Here is a 22,981-nt window from a genome sequence, read left to right on the forward strand (position 1 = left end):
CCGGTGCATCGGGGTCAGTCTCGTACGGTTCGGTCACGACTGGTGGTGCACTTGGTGCCTCGTCTGCATCGGATGTCGTTTCATCCACCGAGACATCAGTGATAGTTACTAGCGGTAATCGTTTGCGTCTGGACCGTCGTTGGCATGAGGCTAGCTCACCGTTCTGGTCCTCGTACCCTTCACCCTCAGGGGTGGTCGGATCGTCCAGTTTTCTCCTGGGTGCTGGGTGTTCTGGTGAAGTCATTGTTACAGGCAATTCTGGGAGCCTGTCTTTCGGGAGTGTGGTAAAGCGCAGGTCATCACTATGAATCTTCTTCACCCGATGTCCACCTAGGCGAAAAAGGTATGTGGTCTGGCCCAGGCGTCTCTGTACCGTGTAGGGGCCTCCCCATCAGGGGCCAATCTTGCGCAGTAATTATGTGGTGTGGCTGACAGGGGATGAAAATGCACAAACACTTGGTCTCCTGCTTGTACGGTGGGTGGTGTGTGGTTCGTCGTTGGTGTTATTTCCATCGAATTGACTTTTTGCCGTTAGCGTGCTTCTTCGTGTGTGGCTGTGCGGCGGCAGTCTCGCTCTTCCAGTCCTTCTGTCGGGTGTGGTACTCCATGCGTTGCCCATTCGCCAGGCAGGGGAGATTGTGTCCCTGAACCATCTCAGTGGGTTTCTACCAGTTGCCGCATTCACCCGACGGAGCATGCAGAACAGGGCATCTGAAATGTGCCTGTCCCACTACGCATGGTCCGAGCTGAGGCGTATGTGCATCTGCGCCTTCAGCTCCTTGATTGCAGCGTACCATGGGGTACGCCCGAGGGTGGTATTTGGGTGTAGTGTGGTGCTGTATTTGGTGGTTGTCGCACCAGGTCCTCTACTGTCGGCCCAAGAACTGGCTGCCATTGTCGGAAAGGGCCGACTGCGGGTAGCCCTCAGCGCAGCAAGAACTCGTGTTCCAGGATCTTTGTGATGGTAGCGGGTCACACATTTTGACATGGATAGGCCTCCGTCCACCGGGTGAACAGGTCAGTTACTAAAAGCAAGAACTTGTTCCCCCTCGGTGTTCGTGGATATGGGCCCACCACATCCAGCGATATTGTCTGGAAGGCTGTGGTGGGTTCCCGTGGCCGCTGCTGCTCCTCCCCATCTCGCCGTAGTGCCTTCCGTGATTGACAAACTTGACATTCGCCGCCTTACTCGCATACATCGCTGGCCACTCCGGGCCAGTGGTAATATTGGCAAACAGCACGCTTCATCTGGTCGGTGCCAGGATGGCCGGCTAGGTCATGGACATGGTAGATCCGTAGTACAGCTTCCCGGCTTCAGGTAGTATGTATGTCTTCCAGTCCACTTGGTGTTTAGGTGTATGGCACTAGACGGTCTAGTCTCGTACACATCAGGTGTCATGTTCCCCCATCGTCACCTTTTGGTGCCATCGATTGGCCTCTGGTGACGTCCCTTGGGCTTCCAAAACTTGGTGGGGGACATCGGCTGCTGTACTCAGTGGTACGTCGTCTTCCTGGGCATCGGCTGTAATCCACGTGCATTTTGCATCTGGTTGGGCTTGCCTGTTTTGGTGGCTGGGTGGCAGCATATTCTCCCAGTCTTCATGGTCAGCTAGCTCGCTTTTCTCGTTTGGATCGTGAAACAGAAGGTCGGGCAGCTGGTTGGCTGTTCCGGGGATGTGTGTTTGACTTCAAAGTCAAAAGATTGCAGGAACAACACCCACCGGATCAGCTTTCCCTTCCTCCCCTCCATGGTGAGCAGCCAGGTCAGGCACCTGTTGTCGGTGCGGAGCGTAAATGGTTTTCCTTCCAGGTGAGGGCGGTACTTCTTCATGGCTCACACGACAGCCAGGCACTCCTGTTCGTTACTGTGGTAACGACACTCTGCCGAGCCGAAATTAGCACTCGCATATTCGATGACTTGTCGGTCTCCATTCTGGTCCAGATGGAACAGCACAGCTCCCACCCCTAGGGCACTGGCATCGGTTTGCAGATACAGGTGGCACTCTAGGTCCACCCTTGCCAATGTGTGGCAGCTTATGAATGGAAGGTGGCTGGCACACACTTTAAGCCGAATGGCATGGCCCTGAATTGTAAAAGCAGTTTTACCTCGGTCCCCAGGCCGTATGGGCAACTGCCAATAGCCAGCCTTGAGGTCAAGCATGTTGAACACTTTGGCTCGTACTAAGCTTGCGATGACGGCCTCGACACTGATCTGAGGCAGAGATGACCTGATGTTGATGGCGTCCAGGGGCCGGAAGTCCACACAAAAACGCAGTGAGGCGTCCTTCTTCAGGGCCAACACCACACATGAATTATAATGGCTATTGAATGGCTCGATGACGCCATCCCGTAACATTTCCGATACCTGCTCTCTGATGGTGCTCTGCTCTCAGATGCCATATCCCCTGGGTGGTTCATGAATAGGTTCATCATGCATGGTTGGGATCCAATGCTCCACCACTGTCGTGCGTTGCAAGGTGTCGGCGAGTGCAAACACATCCTGCTTCTCTTGCAGCACCTTTTCCACAGCTGCCTGATGCTGCGGGGTTACATCGTGACGCAGTTGCGCCAGTGTAAGTGGTTCGCCAGGTGGTTCGGGTGCGAGGCCTGTGGCATACACTGTGTATCGCTCCTGGGTTCCCATGTGGACTCGTGCAGCCTTCAGCTCCACCACAGCATCATGCTCTGCTAGCCAGAGCTGTGTTTAATATGAGGTTCTCATGCAGATCCTCCACAACCAGGGCAAGAACTGTGGTCGACATTATCCGAAGGCTTACCTGGAGTTCAGCCTGTCCCACTGTCATCCCTGGGCGTGTAGTGGTCGCGAGGCGCAGCTCGGAGCGGTGGGGTGGGAGTGCTCCTGAGGGTACCAGGCTTGGGGCGACAAACACGTGGCTCGCACCTGTGTCGACCAGTGCCACCGTCGGCTGGCCATTCACCTCCACCGGGATGCACAGCAGGTGGTCACATGGCCGGAACAGTTGGTCCAGCGTCGGTGTGGTACCTAGCATCATCTCGATGGGTGGTGGTGCAGGTGGCATCGAGGATATTGGTACTGTAGCTGGTGATGCCGTTGGTAAGTATGGTGCCAGTGGCACTGCTGGTGGTACCAAGAGTGAGGTTGCAGCAAGTGGTGCCATGGCTGAGGTCATGGCAGGTGGTGCCTTAAAGAAAGTTGCAGCAGGTGGTGTCGAGAAGGCTGTGGCAACTGGCACCGAGGAGGGAGTTGCAGAAGGTGGTGCCGAGAAGGGAGTTGCGGCAGGTGGTGCCGAGAAGGGAGTTGCAGAAGGTGGTGTTGAGAAGAGAGTTGCAGAAGATGATGCCGAGAAGGGAGTTGTGGTAGGTGGTGCAGAGAAGGGAGTTGTGGCAGGTGGTGCCGAGAAGGGAGTTGCGGCAGGTGGTGCCGAGAAGGGAGTTGCAGAAGGTGGTGTTGAGAAGGGAGTTGCAGAAGATGATGCCGAGAAGGGGTTGTGGCAGGTGGTGCCGATAAGGAAGTTGCAGAAGGTGGTGTTGAGAAGGGAGTTGCAGAAGGTGATGCCGAAAAGGGAGTTGTGGCAGGTGGTGCCGAGAAGGGAGTTGCGGCAGGTGGTTCCGAGAAGGGAGTTGAGGCAGGTGGTGCCGAGAATGCTGTGGCAGGTGGTGCCAAGAAGGGAGTTGCGGAAGGTGGTGTCAAGAAGGGAGTGGCTAAAGGTGCCATTCTCGCGGGGATGGGCCCCTCATTCCCACACCCCCGGTGGTCCATTTCCGACTGCAGCACTGTCTGCTGCTGACGTGGCGGTGGGGGAAGTGGGCATTCACTGTGCCAGTGTATGCCCCAGTAGCGCAACCCGGTTGGCACTAAGGTGGCCGCTCATGGTTGCATGGTGACTGGTTGTCCCGGCAGCCTTGCTGCGTGGTGCGCTGGCGTGATGCTAGTGCATCCTCGATGGCCTGCTGCTGCCTGGGTGATGGTTGCGGCTCACTCGGCCTGGCTTGGTGGTTGGTCTCTGATGTGTCTGGTAACGCTAGGCTGTGGTATCCCCAGTCTGTCGTTGATGAATTTCGGCGCCACACCATCTGGAGGTTTCTTTCAGTGGCCACTGCCTGTTGCTCATAGTCTTCTACCGAGGTGTGTCGGTAACAGCGGAGGAAGGGCTGAAGCTTATCACGCAGCAGAGTGGTGACGATCGGCAGCGCTGCCATTGGTTCTGTGTTTGTCATGATCCGCTGAAACAGCTGCAGCTTGTGGGCGACAAACTACTCCACTGGATCCCCGTCTCGCTGCTGTCTCGTATAGAATTTGGAGGTACACTGTACCACCGCCTCTCTGGTGTCAAAACGCTGCATGAACTTCGTGGTGAACTACGGCCACAGCATTCCAAACAGTCCCCAGAGGCTCCACCAGTGACGTGCCATGCTTCGCAGCTGCACACTCGCACGTTCTGCCCATTCATCAGGTGGTATTCCCGCCCTCGCTAGGCGCACCTCACATTGCCGTAGAAACTCGCCCGGGTTCTCTTGTGGCAGTCCACTGAACTCCGGTAGTGTTGCTCTACCCGTGTTCGTCACCATTCACGGTGTCCCCCATGTGGCGCTCAGGTCGGTCAGCGATGTGTGTTCCCGTGCCTGCCTTTGCTTTTGCTCACGCTGTGCGCAGTTTGCACATGCTGTTGTTTCTATCTTATCTTATGGGTTTCCAGTGGTGGTGTTTGTGATTGGTGGTGTGGTCACAAGGGACGGCATGCAGTTGGTGGTAGCCCTGCTTCGTTCTTCCCTTGCCACACAGGATCCCATTGCATTTCCCATGTGGGCTTTACTGTTTCCCGCTTGATCGGGAATTTTAAGTTGTCGGGTGCACATCGGCATGGTTATGCCACGGTAGTGTCCCTGTTAATAAGTCCATGCCCTTACGTAGGTAGCAGTTTGCACAGACTGTGGTTGAAATGTGTGGTAACATTTTACTGGTGAGCAATTGTATTGTTGACGTCACTGGTAGGTGTCAGTTGATGTGGTGTAGCTAATATAATTTAGAAGGATTAGATCGCCTAAAAATTTTTATCATTATAAAAGAAATTCACACATAATGTTCGGTGATGTTTGGTGTAGTCGGGGTGAGGACTCGTGCGCCCGCACAGGAGGCAGGGGTGGCGTGGTAGGCCGCTGCCCGAACGACCACACAAAGAGTAGAGTGATAGCTCCGGCTGGTGGGAGAAGCAGGTTGGGCCGTAAAGCAATTCTCGGCGTGTGAAACGTGAGAAGGGGTGTGAGCAGTGGGGGAGGGGTGTGAGTTGTTGCCCGGACAGTCGCACAAAGAGAAGAGCGTTAGCTCGGGTGGGTAAAAGGGGGAAGAGGTGTGGGCTGCTGCCCGGACGGTCGGACAAAGAGAAGAGCGTTAGCTCCGGCGGGTTGAAGGAGGAGGTCGGTCTCACTCCGTTGGAATGTCCAGAAGTTAAAGGGAGGCGGCCCTTTGTCATCTGTCCTGGTAGTGCCTACCTGTCTAAACCCAATTCCTTCACGCGCACAAGATGGCCGTTTCACGCACACTAGTTTTCTTGCTGTTGGCGGATCGCGGAAAAACACTGGAATTATGAATTCTTATCACACGCATGGGCGCCAAATGCCATCAGCCGGGGTCTTGAGCTCGATACCCGGGGTGAGCCTAGTAGTTGCTGGTGTCTCTGTTGAGGTGTTAGTTCTCCGGGAGGGCACCAGGCTAGTCTTAAAGCATCTAGCCGTTGCTGTGATGGGTCGTCGGCCCCAGCGTGCACTACTTAGGGTATGGTGGCTGAACACAATAAATATACGCATGTAATTGCCTGATGGTTGTTATTTGAACGGATGGGAAACGTGGGGAACGACACGTCCGTCCTAGTTGTTGACCTGTTGTCGACTGCCATTGACTACGGCCGGCCTAGGAGGGGGGGCATCGTCAGCCTGCATAGGCTAGGCAAGGAGTGCTGTCTCGCAGCGGGGTCCGGTACTGGCGGAGTGGAGACCGGGCTTCACTGTTACAGGCTGTACGACGTCAATATATATATATATATATATATATATATATATAAATTGACGCTTGCCCGCCCTCTCTATATTAAATATCACGTTACTTTACGTTACAATTAAACCCAAAACGAGTTTTAATAAGCTCAGAAGCATTTCAGGGAAAAAGGTATTTCGGCAATAAGCCTACTCACGTAATATGCGGCGAGGAATCTGTGCGACGTCGTAGGTTATAAACAAAGGACGAACAATAGAATAATTCATTAAAGCAACCAACCATCATCGCCCTTTATTTTTCATGTCGTTATAACCACACATATTAATGTACTTCAGAATATAATTGTAAATATGGACGAGTTATGTACACAAATGTATATTTTTCTCTTGCCTCAGCTAAACATGTACATTGTTTCGCCATATTGTGACCAGCGAACTACCAACTATATTTATATTTTATAAAAGTACTAGCTGCCCGACCCGGCTTCGCACGGCTATACTAATGGAAAAAGAATTATGCCACATCTCCCATTTACAGTAATGGTAAATAATAAAAAAATTCCGTGAAAATTTATTACAATGCTGTATAATGTACCGATGGTTTCCCGACTCGTGCACGCAACATAAAACTGATGTACCCGTACTTCGCTACAGCAGTCTACAGGCAGATCACTCTTGCGCCGCTCATAATACATGCCCCTCGTTGTGGGTACGCCACTGCCGCGCGATGCCTGTTGCCATGGAGACGCAGAAGGCATGAACAATGCAAAATACTGTTCTCATGCAGACAAAGTACCCACTGTTGCCTGGTTTTAACCACCTATGCTATGGGATCTAATTTTCGGAAAATGTCATCGTGCGTAACATAAGGAACATTACTGTGAAGTTTCAAGTCTGTAAAATATATATACTTGAAAAAAAAAGGGCAATTTTTGATATTTAAAGTACTTGCAAAATTTCAACGGTGATGAGGACTGCACTAACAATGAAATAGCCGTTGCCATAGAGACGAATGAAGCATCAACAAAGCAACAGCCATTGCTATGGTGATTTCCTACCAAAAACTGGAAATAAAAAAAAATTTAGGGGTGGACTACCCCTAACATTTAGGGGGATGAAAAATAGATGTTGGCCGATTCTCATAGATACCGGATAAGCACAAAAAATTTCATCAAAATCGGTCAAGCCGTTTCGGAGGAGTATGGCAACGAAAACTGTGACACGAGAATTTTATATATAAGAAATAAAATTAACTAATTAAGTTGTGAAAGCAAGTTTAAATACTTTTTAATACATAAGATTGAATATATATGTATGTACATATAATTATTTATACCACGATTATCTTTTCTTTTTAATTATTAATATCTAGTTTATACTTCCACCACCAGGGCAGGGAAATTTCGACGAGAGTTATGCGCGCGCATCTCATCCCTTCCAAAGAGGAGTTAGTTCGCCCCTCCCTTCCTTTCTTCGTTCCCGCGCATTTCTCCCTATATAAAGGCGAGGTCATCCACCTGAAAGTCAGTTGATCGGCCCGACTGCCAGTGAGGCTGGAACCCGCCCACTGACCATAGGACAATCATAGGGGGAGCAGCAGAATAACTGGCTATCCGTTTTCTGCTGCTCGCACCCCTCCTTCGCGAGTCAGGCCATCCGAGGACCTATCTCGGCCTAGGGAATTTGTCCCCCCCCCCCCTTTTTTTTGACGATAGGGTGTACTGTGTATAAATTCTGTGTATGTAGTGAAAGCCGACGCAGGCGACCAATTGAACTGTTTGGACACTCAGGTCAATTAAAAAGTTCCTTGTAAAATACCGACTTGTTCAATGAATGGTTTAGCCCCATCCCTCACCCCATTAGCTATTCGCCTTCACCAGCCAACTGCGAATCCTGCTGCAAGACCAGCTCGACCTTCTCTACAGGATACCTGGCTCTCACCCAAGAGGGCTCGGTGCGAGGAGACGGATCAATATGTCGCGGCCTCGTCTCTGGTGAAGCTGTGGAGACAGGGTGGACGTCACTCGGTCGTTCAGTTGTTGCGTTGTTTGCCCGGCGCCAGCCCTTGGGTAGAGTAGCCTCACACTCTGAGGCGGGAGTGGACCGTTCGGCCCAGTGCAGCTGACCGAGGACGTGCTGACAAGGAGTAGCTAGCAGGAAAACTGGGTGTAGAAGAGAGGATGCTAGCAGAAAGGATGGAAGTTGGAGAGAGAGATGCCCGCGGTCTCACGAAGTCGCTAGCGGATGGGTGGGCAGAGAGAGGTAGAATGAGAGAGAGAGAGAAGGAAGTCCGTAGTCTCACTAAGAGTCGCTAGCAGAGGATTTTCCGTAGGCTCACAAAGAGTCGCTAGTGGAGAGGTGTGAGAGAATGAGAGAGAGAAGGAAAGCCCGCAGTCTCACGAAGAGTCGCTAGCTGAGGAAAGGATATTGATGAATTCAAGCCAATTATCCCATGTTAGACAGAGGTAATATTTCTACTCCCAGATTAGCTGGGAGAGAAGAGCTGTCTAGGCTTGTTAGCCCGCACAATTTATACACGTTTCGTCTACAATAATTTGTGTTAAAGTTTTACATATTTCTATCTCTTTTGCATGATGATGATCTTTTGCATTTTACAATATTATTTCCACATCTACAAAACATACTTCCAGTATACACTTAAATAATCTACCTAAATATTTACAATAATAACATATATAAAATAACTATGATACATTGTCTCTTTATATTTACACTGCCATCTGGTGACGAGTGGTGGCACTACCAGGGCCATGGCTGGAGTGTTGCGCCGCGGACAGGACTGTGACCCGGGATTTTGTTTAATAAAGAGGAGGTACGACGTCAAATATATATATATATATATATATATATATATAGACACACACACACACACACACACTAGTTTTTACCTGCGGCTTCGCTCGTGTTGATGTTAAATATATATCAAAGATCATTGCAAAGAAAATAACATAATATGGTAATTGGTTTTTTTATTGCATTACTGAGATCATAGATATTGAAAAATTCTAACAAATAACTTATCAAAAAAAACTGAAAGCTTGATTTATTGAAATATGTTTCACTATTACAAAATATAAAAATTTTAAATACTAACATTTTAATAAGTTAAAAATGTTAAATTATATTAAATTAATTTTTCTTTTTAAAAGTACTTAAATCAGGGTATTATTCTAGGATGCTCCTGCATAGGTGCTATGGTATATATTTTTCTGTCCAGTGCAAATATGCGAACAGGTTACACATAGTTGCCCATGGGAAAAGCATGGCTTTTCCAAATGCATCCCTGCTTCCTGCAATGTTTGTCCTTGCGCTTTGTTGATGGTAACAGCAAAACTAAGCCTAACAGGCAACTGAACTCTTTTGAATTCGAACGGTAGATCAATGGAGATTATTGGAATTCGAGGTATGATAAAACTTTCCCCTTTACCGAAACCTGTTAAAATATTGGCACCAAGTATATTCTGCCCCAATTGTGTGATTCGAAGCCTCGTTCCTATACATAGTCGAGGAGCATCTAGATTTTACATAAGCATAACTTGCATATTTAGTTTCATTTGAAGTTTATATGAGGTTACACCCGAAAGTTAAATTGAATTTAAAAACTCCACAGGATATGAAGTGCTTTGTTCTGTATCCATGATTGTATTGAAGCGTCAGGATCGCCGCTTCATTTGAAAACCGCGCGTCAACGCGGGCAGCGGCTCATCGTCCCCTCCTTCCTTCCCCCTCCTAGTGTGTGCTTGCTTGCTCCCCGCCTCCCCTCCTCCGGTCGACGCATGCGCGCTGCACTGAACCTATGCCTTATATAAGGCTGTAAAGCCTAAATTCGGTCTTGTTTGTCTTAGTCTCTTTCGAGAGCTCGAGTAGTTTTGTAATCCAGCATGTAGTCAGTCAGTTAGGCTTAAAATTGTACGACGTGCGCGACCTCAGGGGAAAGAAAATGTAAGTTGGAGTGAGGCAGTGGCCCTTGCCATAATGTAAGCGTTTGTAAATTTTTGTCTATTTTGGTTAAATTCCCTTTCGATCATCACCTAGAAAATTATGTTTGGATTTAATTTAACTTAACTTAATTTAACTTCACTTTGTTGGTAACTGTTCTCCCCTGAGACGTCGACGTAAATAAAACATAACTTGATTAATTTGTTTCTAAATGTAACTTACGTCTGTAACGCAATGTAACGCGCTTTCCGTAGTAGGTTTTCCCTACATTTTGACAAGGTTGTAATTTTGCTGATTTCAATGTGTCTACCTTGTGACGCCCCCTTTTGATGGGACCGCGCAATGTTTCGCGCAATGTTTCACTGGCGTAACTAGTTAAACTTAAAACGTAAATTGGAAATCTGTTCTTTAACTTTTTGTGGCCTTGATTATGGCTCCTTCACTTTAAATGTTTGTTGTGTGTTAAGCACTTTAATGGATTTTGTGGACCGTATTGGTTGTTGTTAATTAAGTAATGAATTATGTTGTTTTGTTTGGCCTAATTAAACATTTATTAATTTTAATACTGTTGTTGTATACAAATACCTATCCTCAATCCTTGCCATGCTATGGCCTCCCACCCCACCCTTATGCTTATAGGCATTTCATTATCTCAAACAAACTCACATTCGCATTTATGATATTAGTAAGGATAGAACGCTCGACAATCGACAGCCAAAGACGAAAAATGCTCGCTAACGCGTGAGTCAATAGAAAGAGAGAGAACAAACTGTTTAGTCTCTCACTCGCTCTCTCTAGAAATGACGGAGAGGCCCAAGAATAGCCAAAGACCCTTCGTATGTGTTTAGTTCACACGTGCACTCGCACGCACACTAGTCCCACTGTTGCAATTACACTTTACTACTTTATTTCCAATATTTCTCGCTCATGTTTGCAAATACGAAGATGGACCTGAGAACCTTTTTAATGTATTTCTTAATTCTCAGCAACTTTTGTTTAAAATATTTTTCGATTAAACGTCTAAATTCTGAGAAAAACTGATTCAAACCAATTGTTAACCCTTTTCTCCAAAACTTCACGTCCGATTGCAAAATAATTTGCACCGATATATTCAGCGTTATCGAATTACCCTTATATCAAGTTTTCAGGTCTGCTGGTAAAAAGTGCTTATTTTTACACTTGTTGACTGGCCTAAGTTGTGTCTTAATTTTACATGCAAATTACATCATATCTTCTAAGGAAACTGAAAATAGGTCCCGAACCAACTACCAGCAGTCACCCTCTGTCTGAGGAAAACACCCACAAACTGGCGGCCATGGATGCTTCCAACCTTCCCGTCTTCATTGCTCCGAGTGTTTTGTACGTGGAACAATATATTAATAACTCGCACTAATGAATAAATAAAAATATATATTACATTTAATCATGATTTAAGTAGAAAATTATCAGTAAGGCAGATGTGCCACCTAGGTTATGTAATAAACTTTGTTTGCTTGTTTTCCCTTCTACCGCCTTTTCTTAGTGGTTTTGACGTAAGGTGCCTCCACCCTCCAAGCGAAGTCACCTACCTTTCAGTTTGAGAGGACTATTGTCCGGAGCGTACATGCTGTCCTGCAGGAAGCCTTCAAATTTTGTGCAATTGACTCCATCATTCTGGTAATTATATTGTTATTCCAAAAACCTTTTTTTTAGCTCTCTGCAAGTTTCTCGGCCACTTTGCTTTGTCGGGCCTAATCTACACGTATCAACCTAATCCCACCACGCGACTGCGCTGCAAGGTTACATTTATATGGGACTGCCCGACTACAGACAAGTTTTTCCATTCATAACCCATGCATTCGCCTGCTGGTAACCTAAATTTTTGTTTCGATGGCTAACGTAAATTCATAGCTCACAGAACTACATGTATACTTGAGATGCAAGGACTTACAGTATTGGCCGTATCCCATCACCTGATCTCACCTACTTAACATTTGTATACTTGAATAACTAATACTATGACGCCGCCGTCAGTGCTCCCTCTGAGAGCACAGGCCGTTATATGTCCTCAACACCTTGACGCCGTCCCCGTTACCTCTGAGTATTTAGACGTGATTTTGTTCAGTTCGTGATCTCAGGGAAGGTTCGGCCTTGTGGCTAGAGGTAGGAGTCAACGCAGTAGGGCCCCCCGAGCTGTTGAGGCCACTCGGGACGCCTGAATAATAACACAAAACTTCTTCAGATAGTTCGTGAATTTAATACAGCACAGCCCAATACATGGTGCTGCCCGTTCTGGCCGTAACGGTTTGCCCGACGCGACTAGTCACACGCGCAGCTCACTTCCTCAGTGGCGGCTCACGATTCTTATGCGCGTGAGGGGCAGACTCGTTTACGTGATGCGAAAGTTACAAAAGACACTCTGACATGGCACACGATATTTTGGAGCACAATACACTACACTAATACCTAGCTCTGGATTAAGTTTGGTGGCGCACTGCCGTACGACGGTGATACATAAGCCCTGACATGACGAATTACACTTAGGCGAACAACTATTCCACTAATACATTACACTTGATAAACTGGGCTAGCAGCACGTAGGCCCGTGTCTCCGGCGACTCTACGTGGTGTCTAGGTGTGTCCCAGGGACTGAATCGTTATTAAGTCTGATAGCACGTGTCGCCTGCTGGCTGCCCCATGCGGGCCAAAACTAAATAGCCGGTAGGCTAGGTTGGGCGTGAAGCGCCGACGTGAAACCACATAATCTCCCCACAGTACTTACGTATGACGTGGAACACTCATCTTGAGCACTGATTGAATTAAGTTAAGTACCTCATGGTAAATTTAGGCCGACCGCGGAACTGTACAAAAGGTTGAAAAGAAATTACACTATGGAAAACTACATGTCGGTGAATGCAAAGTTTGAAGGTTCCGCGTTGCGCGCAGGCTGCCGGCCTGGTTGAGCTCTCGAAGGACACTAGCGGTGTCGCCGCGCACGACCCCCCTCCCCCGCCAGCCCTCCCGCGGAAACGTGTGAATTTCGCGGGAAACTGAACCGGCCAGGTTCGGGACAAATCGCACAGTGAAACATGATTTAGCAAAGACTTAATTATTAATTACTGAAAAATAATGTTTAATAAAAACCTGTGGAAAACATAATCAAAATAATTTGTTGTAGTGCGGCGGAAGGATATGCCACACCCGGCCGGATCCTTGCGCCGGTGTAGCACTCGTTGTATGGCGTTCGCCTCGTCGCACGAACTGCACTTTGCTGCGCGCACGGGCGCGTTCGGTGCACACGCTTTTGCGAGACGTTGATGAGGCATAGCGGTCTATGCGACAGAGGAGCATTGGCGGTCGGCGTCAAATGCCCCCCCTTCTCTGAGACCGCTATGTGCATCAACGCCTCGATTCACACGCTGAGCACTTCACTGACGTTTGCCGCACTGCGAGCCCTACACTACGCGGCGGAGTGGTGGTGTTTTGTGATGTAAACATTCTGCCCTGAATACCTCTCCCACTCAATGAATGATAAGGGGTTACGCCCTGACCCGTGTCCTTTCCCCCCCTGGGACTGGGCAGCGACGTGCGCCTCTTCTAGCTCAATATGGTGACAAGTGGGTGGGGGGGTCAGTGTGGTCGGGGTGTGGCAGGGTGGTGGAATGGATGACGTGGGCGGGGGGAATGATAGGGGTCCGGCCACGAGTGTTGGCACACCTGGATCGCCCCTTACGGGCCGCGCCCGGGTGGAGTAGCTCGACGGGGACCTGGACCACTCGTAATCCGCCAGGTAGGCCGGGGGTCGGCGGGCCCTCTGTGGTCGTGTGGTGGGGACTGTGCTGGTAGGGGTCTCCACTGTGCCGAGTGTGGTAGGTCCCCTCGTGTCCGGTTGGGTGGTCGGGCAGCTCGCCTCCACGGCGGGGACAGGAGCGAACTCTACCGGCTCGCTGTCATCCGCGCAGCACGTCCTGACCGGGGCCCGACGTCTGCGGGTGGGGCGCCTATCCCTACTGTCCGGCTCCTCCTCCCCCTCCTCGGGCTCGTCCACGGACACCCGGAACGTGGCGTCCGCCAGGCTGAGGTCCAGCGGCCACAGTGGCTCGTCATCCTCCTCACAGACCTCCTCCCCCTCCTCGTCAGGAAACCAGACCAACGGATTCCCCACCTCCTCGGGGACGTGCGGAACTGTGGCCAGCGGCACCGGGGACCTGCTCGGGGTGTCCCGGAGGTCGGGTTGGTTGCACTCATGTGCCTGATCAGGGCTACCCACGTCTGTGTCGCCCGTGTGCATGTCCCCCCGGGTGGTGGGTTCAGGTGCTGCTCCTTCCCGCGGTGTATCTGTGGCTTCCTGGAGTGTGGGGGATGGTGAAGAGGGGGTCGTTGGGCCAACTCTGACCCCGTGCGCGACTACGCGCAGGTCGTCCCGGTGCACTTTAGCGGGCGGCCCCCTTGGCGTCCGGACCGCATAGGATGAGGGGCCCCTTCCTCCACAGGACCTCCCGCGGCTCCGACCATCGGGGCGCCAACCCCGCACAAAAGTTACGCGCCCCGGACGACAAGTGGTGCTGCCTGACATATACCAGCTGACCTGGCTGGATGGGGGGTGGGGGGTGACTAGTCATGGGCGTGTGGGCCGCCAGGAATTGGGCCTGCCGTTGTCTGGCGTGCTCCCTCCCCTCCTCATGATTGGGGCGCGCCACCGTGCAATGGCAACATCGGCCACCCTGCTTTCCCCGGGCAAAGCCAAGTTCTTCCCGTACAGAAGCTCGGCAGGGGAATGACCGGTGACAGCGTTGGTGCGGCGCCGGAGGCAATACAACAGCTTCGGCAGGTGGACGTCCCATTTGGAGTGGTCGTCCCCCAACCTCAGCCGCAGCTGCGCCTTGACCTCCTGGTTCCGCCTCTCAGTGGGGTTGGCCTGGGGATGGTAAATGGGGGTGGTGTGGTGGTCGAGACCCCAACGGCGACAGTCAGCTCTCCAGCGCCTCCCGCTGAACTGACAGCCGTTGTCCGTCAACAGCACGCGCGCGAAACCATACCGCGGGAATATCTCGTGGTCCAGCAGGGCGGCTATGGTTCCGGCGCGCACGTTGGACACCGGGAAGGCCTCGACCCACCGGGTGAAAATGTCTGTGATGACGACCAAGAACCTCCTTCCCCGGGTGGTCCGCGGGTAGGGCCCCATTATGTCCAGGGCCAGTGTGTGAAACGGGTCGCGGGGCCGTCGGGGGCGCTGCTGCTCCACCCCGTCAGACCGCCTCGTCTTCCTCTGCTGGCACTGCTGACAGCGCCGCACCAGGTCCCGTACGTCCCGCGTCACCCCCGGCCAATGGAAGGTCTTACGGATGTCTAACTGGGTTTGGTGCGCACCTGGGTGTACCGCCAGCTCGTGCGTGTGGTGGAAGCCCATGACCTGCTCGCGGGCACCGAGCGGCACATGAAGGCGCCAGGCGTCCATGTCCCCTGGTACCCGGGTCTCCAACACCCCGTCTACGCACCTGTGGTAGGGGTGAACCTGCTCCCCACATGACCGCACCTCGGCCTGAATGGGGTCGTCTGTCCGCTGGGCCTGTTTCACGAATTCCACTAATCCGCTCAGGGTCTCCACAGGCAAGACGGCGGGATGATCGGGGGCCCTTGGGATGTGAAATAAAGTTGCGGGCGCCTCCCCTGGAGTGACTGGCGGCGCGACTCCCCCTGGCGGCAACAGCCCCTCCCAGTCCTGGTCATCCTGAAACGTGTTGTGTGGGTCGGGATGGCGCGACAACTCGTCGGCGAACTGGTTGTCCCGTCCAGGGACGTGCTCGACCGCGAAGTCGAAGTTCTGGAGCATCAACGCCCACCTCGTGAACTTCGACTTGCGGCCCTGGGCGGAGTCCAGCCAGCGGAGACACTGGCTGTCCGTCCGCAGCGTGAACCGGCGGCCCTCCAGGTGGTGGCGGTAGCGGCGCATAGCCCAAACGACGGCCATGCACTCCTGCTCGTTCACATGGTACCGCCGTTCGGGCTGGCCGAACTTGGCGCTGGCGTACTCCACCACCCGGCGCACGCCTTTGTCCCCCACCTGGTATAGGACGGCCCCCATCCCCTCCTGACTGGCGTCTGTCTGAAGGAACAGGGGAAGGTCAGGCTGCAGACGGGCGAGCTGGTGGCACTCGCGGAATTGCCGTTTCACCGCATCCAGGGCGGCGTCCGCTTCGCTGGTCCACTGAAACCGGAGCTTGGGTGACAGCAAGTCCGTCATTGGGGCTGTGACGCTGGCAAAATGCGGAATGAACGAGCGCAGCCAGTTGAGAAGGCCCATCAATTTCTGCAGCTGCTTGCGGGTTCGAGGGGCGGGTTTGGACTCAATAAGGTTCAGGTGCTTTGGCAGAGGGCGGCAACCCTCCGCGTCCACCATGTGCCCTAGGTACTCCAGTTCAGCCGCGCCCACGTGGCATTTCTGGGGGGCACACGTGAGGCCGTGTCTGGCCAGCCGCTCAAGGACCAGGCCGAGGTGCCGGGCGTGGTCCTCCCACGACCGTGACCAGATGATGACGTCATCCAGGTACGCGGCGGCGAACTCGCCCGCGTACCCGTCTAACACACGCACCATCATGGCCTGGAAGGTCACGGGGGCGTCCATCAGCCCGAACGGCATGGCACAGAACTGGAAACGCTGGCCGTCAGGGGCAGTGAACGCGGTCTTCGGGCGGTCCTCTGGACGTACCGGCACCTGCCAGTACCCGGACTTGAGGTCCAGGGACGTGAAGATGCGGGCGTCGCCCAGCCCCGCCAAAGCGTCTGTTATGTTGATGAGCGGTGGTGGGGCGGGTATGGTTACTGAATTCACTGGTTTGAAATTCACACAAAAACGCATGGAGCCATCTTTCTTGTTCGCCATGACAATCTGGCAGTTGTATGGCGACTCACTGGGTTCGATGACTCCATCGCGTAACATTTCCGTGATCTGGGTCTGGATGACGTGCCTTTCAGTGGGTCCGAACCCGTATGGTTTTACGAACTGGGGTTGGTGAGGTCGGGTGGGGATGGTGTGTTCCGTGGTTGTGGTACGGCGGAGCATATCTGTGGCCGCAAACACCTGTGGCTGTTGAGACAAGACATTGTTTATGAGCTCTACATAGGCAGCGGGCACACCGTTCCTCAAGTCCGCGAGCGTGATGGGTGTCCCCTGCTCGGCGGGTGGCCGATAGCCCAGGCTGTAAATTGTGCGCCGCTCGTGGTGGCCAACGTGCAACCTCCCCTCCCTGACTTCCACAGTGGCGTCCTCCTGCGCCAGCCAAGGCAGACCTAGGATCAGCGTCTCCCGTAGTCCCTCTACTACTAGTGCTGTTGTGTGACTAACATGGTCCCTGATGGAGAGGGTGATGTTCGAGCGGCCGACAATACGCGCTGTCGCCCCCTGCGTCGCTAACTGTACCTCCTCCGCCCCTGAGTCAATGTCCCGTACGCTCGAGCATTGAGCCGACACATACGTGTGGCTGGCGGCCGTGTCGACAAGAGCATGCACCGGCTGTCCATCCATCCTGACGGGAATCCGGAGTAAATGCCCCGCCCCAGGTCCCAACTGCCCTAATTGGAACGACTCACCACACTGCTCCCGGGGCGCTGCCGCTGCCGTCAGGCGGTCCGCAGGTGCTGCCGGTGTCGCCGGGGCCACCTGGTGTCCGGTGCGGCTCGCCGACGACCCGGTGCAGGCCGCTGACGAGTCGGGTGCGCCGCGCCCGTCCGTCCTGACGGGGCGTGCCGGTGTGTCAGCGGACACCGCAGGTGCTGCCGGTGTCGCCGGGGCCACCTGGTGTCCGGTGCGGCTCGCCGACGACCCGGTGCAGGCCGCTGACGAGTCGGGTGCGCCGCGCCCGTCCGTCCTGACGGGGCGTGCCGGTGTGTCAGCGGACACCGCAGGTGCTGCCGGTGCCGCCGGGGCCACCTGGTGTCCGGTGCGGCTCGCCGACGACCCGGTGCAGGCCGCTGACGAGTCGGGTGCACCGCGCCCGTCCGTCCTGACGGGGCGTGCCGGTGTGTCAGCGGACACCGCAGGTGCTGCCGGTGTCGCCGGGGCCACCTGGTGTCCGGTGCGGCTCGCCGACGACCCGGTGCAGGCCGCTGACGAGTCGGGTGCGCCGCGCCCGTCCGTCCTGACGGGGCGTGCCGGTGTGTCAGCGGACACCGCAGGTGCTGCCGGTGTCGCCGGGGTCACCTGGTGTCCGGTGCGGCTCGCCGACGACCCAGTGCAGGCCGCTGACGAGTCGGGTGCGCCGCGCCCGTCCGTCCTGACGGGGCGTGCCGGTGTGTCAGCGGACACCGCAGGTGCTGCCGGTGTCGCCGGGGCCACCTGGTGTCCGGTGCGGCTCGCCGACGACCCGGTGCAGGCCGCTGACGAGTCGGGTGCGCCGCGCCTGTCCGTCCTGACGGGGCGCGCCGGGGTGACAGTAGAGGCCGGGCTAGGGTTCCAGGGACAGTGGCCAGCCATGGCACTACCCCATAGCGGGCGTTTCCCGACGTGGGGCCGCCCGCCCCACGGGCTTGCCAGACAGCTGCCCGCGTGGGACAGACGTCGTGCCAGTGGTACCGCTCCTCACGGCAGTACTTGCAGCGCGGAGCCCCCTGGTTTGGTGCCCCGGTGTTCTCCCTGGGTGCGGCACGTCGGGACGGCTGCTCCCCCTGTTGCCTCGGCACTGGCTCCACGTACGGTACCAGAGCCCTGGAGACCTCGGGGGCCGCCAACATCGGTGGCGACGCTCCTGGCCGTCGGGTGGGCGGCTTGCGGCTGCGACGGACAACTTGCACGTCGCGCTCCACCTCGTTCGCCAACCGCACGAACGTCTCCAGTCCCTTGTCGGTGGCGGCCCTAAGGAATGGCCGCAGTTCGGGCAGCATCAGCTGGACGACTACCCCTAGCATGCTGCTGTCGTCCTCCCCTTCCGCCAGCCGTCGGTGGAGCCGCGCCTTAGACCTGATGAAGGCCTCCGCGCTCTCCCCCGCCTCCTGAGGCCGGCAGAACAGTGACTGTTGACACCGGGCCCGGGCACGGGCGTCGTTGAAACGCTCCACCAGTCCGTTGGCGAAGTCACCCCACTCCATGCCGTATTCTCCGGCTGTGGTCCACCAGTCAAGGGCACACCCCCTCAGCTGATCGCACGCCTTCTCCGTCCACTCATCTGTAGGCACCGCGTATCGTGCCAGCCTGTCTCGGCATGTCCGCAGGAACTTTGCGGGGTCCTCGTGCTCCTGCCCTCCGAACTCCGGCAGCTTTTGGGTGCCGCCGGGGCGCGGTGCGACAGGGGCCGCCGGCGTCGCTGGCGGTCTGTCCAGCGCGAGCTCGCACGCGCGGCACATGAATAGCCCATTCCGGAAGTTAAGGAACTCCCGGGCCTCGGTGCACGAGCGGTGCCTCACGGTGCCGCACTGGTGGCAGAACGCCACCTCATCGGGCCGCCGATGACATCCCCTCGCGCCGCACTGAATTGTAGACGTCGGCCCTGATTTTCTGTCGTCAAAGTCTGTTTTGTGCTTCCTATCTGTGTCGCAGGTACAGGTGGCGAAAACCCCTGCCGCGGCATGATTTATTGGCAACCCTGGCAGAAGGCATGCGTGGCATACCCCTTCCATGTCTATCTTTGCCGCTCCGTCACGGCTCATGTTCGTGCTCCTGTTCGGCGCGTAGCAGCTGCGCAGCTGCGCCACCTGATCCGTGTGCGAGGCGCGCGGACTTCCGCTCCCACAGCCGTTATCTAGCCTGGCGCGTAACTTGATGCGCGTCTGGCGTGTAACTTGACGCGCGCCTATCGCCAGGTGCCCGCTCCTTTGGCTGTCTGCGCGTCGCGTCCGTTTCCGCGCGATTCCCGACTTCCTACGCGAGCCCTTACTGGTACACTAATTTGAAGTATAAAATTTGAAAAATTTGAGAAAAAATTTGAAAAATTTGAAACAAAATTTGGAAATTAATTTTTAGAAAATGAAAGCCACACTAGTCGGGCGCCAATTTGACGCCGTCCCCGCTACCTCTGAGTATTTAGACGTGATTTTGTTCAGTTCGTGATCTCAGGGAAGGTTCGGCCTTGTGGCTAGAGGTAGGAGTCAATGCAGTAGGGCCCCCCGAGCTGTTGAGGCCACTCGGGACGCCTGAATAATAACACAAAACTTCTTCAGATAGTTCGTGAATTTAATACAGCACAGCCCAATACATGGTGCTGCCCGTTCTGGCCGTAACGGTTTGCCCGACGCGACTAGTCACACGCGCAGCTCACTTCCTCAGTGGCGGCTCACGATTCTTATGCGCGTGAGGGGCAGACTCGTTTACGTGATGCGAAAGTTACAAAAGACACTCTGACATGGCACACGATATTTTGGAGCACAATACACTACACTAATACCTAGCTCTGGATTAAGTTTGGTGGCGCACTGCCGTACGACGGTGATACATAAGCCCTGACATGACGAATTACACTTAGGCGAACAACTATTCCACTAATACATTACACTTGATAAACTGGGCTAGCAGCACGTAGGCCCGTGTCTCCGGCGACTCTACGTGGTGTCTAGGTGTGTCCCAGGGACTGAATCGTTATTAAGTCTGATAGCACGTGTCGCCTGCTGGCTGCCCCGTGCGGGCCAAAACTAAATAGCCGGTAGGCTAGGTTGGGTGTGAAGCGCCGACGTGAAACCACATAATCTCCCCACAGTACTTACGTATGACGTGGAACACTCATCTTGAGCACTGATTGAATTAAGTTAAGTACCTCATGGTAAATTTAGGCCGACCGCGGAACTGTACAAAAGGTTGAAAAGAAATTACACTATGGAAAACTACATGTCGGTGAATGCAAAGTTTGAAGGTTCCGCGTTGCGCGCAGGCTGCCGGCCTGGTTGAGCTCTCGAAGGACACTAGCGGTGTCGCCGCGCACGACCCCCCTCCCCCGCCAGCCCTCCCGCGGAAACGTGTGAATTTCGCGGGAAACTGAACCGGCCAGGTTCGGGACAAATCGCACAGTGAAACATGATTTAGCAAAGACTTAATTATTAATTACTGAAAAATAATGTTTAATAAAAACCTGTGGAAAACATAATCAAAATAATTTGTTGTAGTGCACGGAAGGATATGCCACACCCGGCCGGATCCTTGCGCCGGTGTAGCACTCGTATGGCGTTCGCCTCGTCGCACGAACTGCACTTTGCTGCGCGCACGGGCGCGTTCGGTGCACACGCTTTTGCGAGACGTTGATGAGGCATAGCGGTCTATGCGACAGAGGAGCATTGGCGGTCGGCGTCAACCTGATAAGTGCCGCGCCCCGAACGCGCCCGTGCGCGCAACGTAGTGCAGTGCCCCGAACGGCGTGACGTCAGTCACCGCCTCCTACGTGTGCAAAGCGCCCGGCCGGGTGTGGCACTGCGCAAGGGTATTGTTTCTCAGGCATTTTATAATATAAACAAAAACTAAGAAATCTAAACCATTCAATAATTAATGTTAATTAAATGATCATATGTTACAAGGGTATAATTCACAAAACTGGCCGAAGTCATCTTCCCGCGCTCCGCAGTTTTCCCGCGGAATTTCCCCCCTCCCTGGCCCCGGCGGCCAGGGAGGTTAGTCAGTCGCCATCCAGCACTCGCCCGGGCCGGCAGCCCACGCACGGGGAGCCTTCAATTTTCGCGCCAACACCATATAACTGCAATAGGTAAATATAGTCCAAACGTTTTATATCAGCTCCCCGGTCGGCCCAAATCGGCCGTTAGCAACCACGCGCGGTCTTTTAATAATATGTGTATCCCATCAGGGATTTTTATATTTTACGTAAGCAATTAGGTGACCTGTCGTGGCACCTGCGCCTCACGCTTTAACGTCCCACCACGGGACATAGTTCTTTACCCACGCAGGGCGGCACTGCGCCGAACGCGACCAGAACTTTCGGACGAGTATTCACCTGGGGCGTGCCACGGCCACGTGTGTGATATCGCTCCAGATTCCACCATGTCCGTGCCCAGCTTAACGTGGCCCAGCCACCCCGCGGACTATCCGCGCATGCATATTCTCCTGTGCGGGACTAATCGCAGTAATTCAGTGTAACGTGTTTTAATAAGTAAATCATTCTCCTGTGCGGGACTAATCGCAGTAATTCAGTGTAACGTGTTTTAATAAGTAAATCATTCTCCTGTGCGGACTAACCACAGTAATCTAGTGTCATGTATTTCCTTAATTAATTTGCGGGACCGATCGTCCACACACGTCACGCCACGTCCGTGTACTCTCGCAGAGACCCTAGCAGGTTCAGGTGCGCGGAGCTTAGGTCGACGGTGAAGCGGCCAGTCACGTGAACGTGTGACCTGTAGAGTGTGCTACGTAATAAATCACCAAAAGAACTCGTGTGTTTCATTAATAAGGCGTCCTGGGAGGCCATAACAGCCCGGGGAGTCCTTTGTCGCCGCATCCCTGCCTACCGCCACGAGGCCAGGAACCCCCCCTTGAGATTCAAAATTAACCTACCAGCTTAAATTTACGTAAATTCAGTTTAGGCAACGGGGACGGCGTCAACTATACACACAAATACACACATACATAAATACATACACAAACATATTTCAGCAATAGTTTGAACAAGTTCGCACTATTATAACTAAAAATATCGGGAACTGGTTAAATCACATTCGTAAATCATTTATTTAATTAAAGAGAAGAGAGGCATTGGTTTCATCGTGATCGATTCTTCTCGAGCGTAATAAGAAGCGAATCACAGAGCAAAACTTAAAACCTCGTATGCTGCCTACAGGCGACTGCCCTTTTAGCCACACACACATACGTACCATGCGGTAATCTTTTATTACAAATGGGTAGCGACGAAAAAACACAAAAATTGCATAAACCAATCGCGAATTATGAACATAATGTAAATGCTTATGACTAAAACTATATACAATTAATAACTGAGGAAATGTTTACTGAAACATATTGTTCGTTAGCGACATGCCATATTATAATAATTACAACTGCATAAAACTGGAAAAAAACATACTTTCAACATTGTCATATTCTCTATTGGCTAATGACCTAACTTGCTAGTATCAATCGCTG

The sequence above is a fragment of the Bacillus rossius genome, chromosome 1, assembly GCF_032445375.1.
Source record: "Bacillus rossius redtenbacheri isolate Brsri chromosome 1, Brsri_v3, whole genome shotgun sequence".
Classification (NCBI taxonomy): Eukaryota; Metazoa; Arthropoda; class Insecta; order Phasmatodea; family Bacillidae; genus Bacillus; species Bacillus rossius.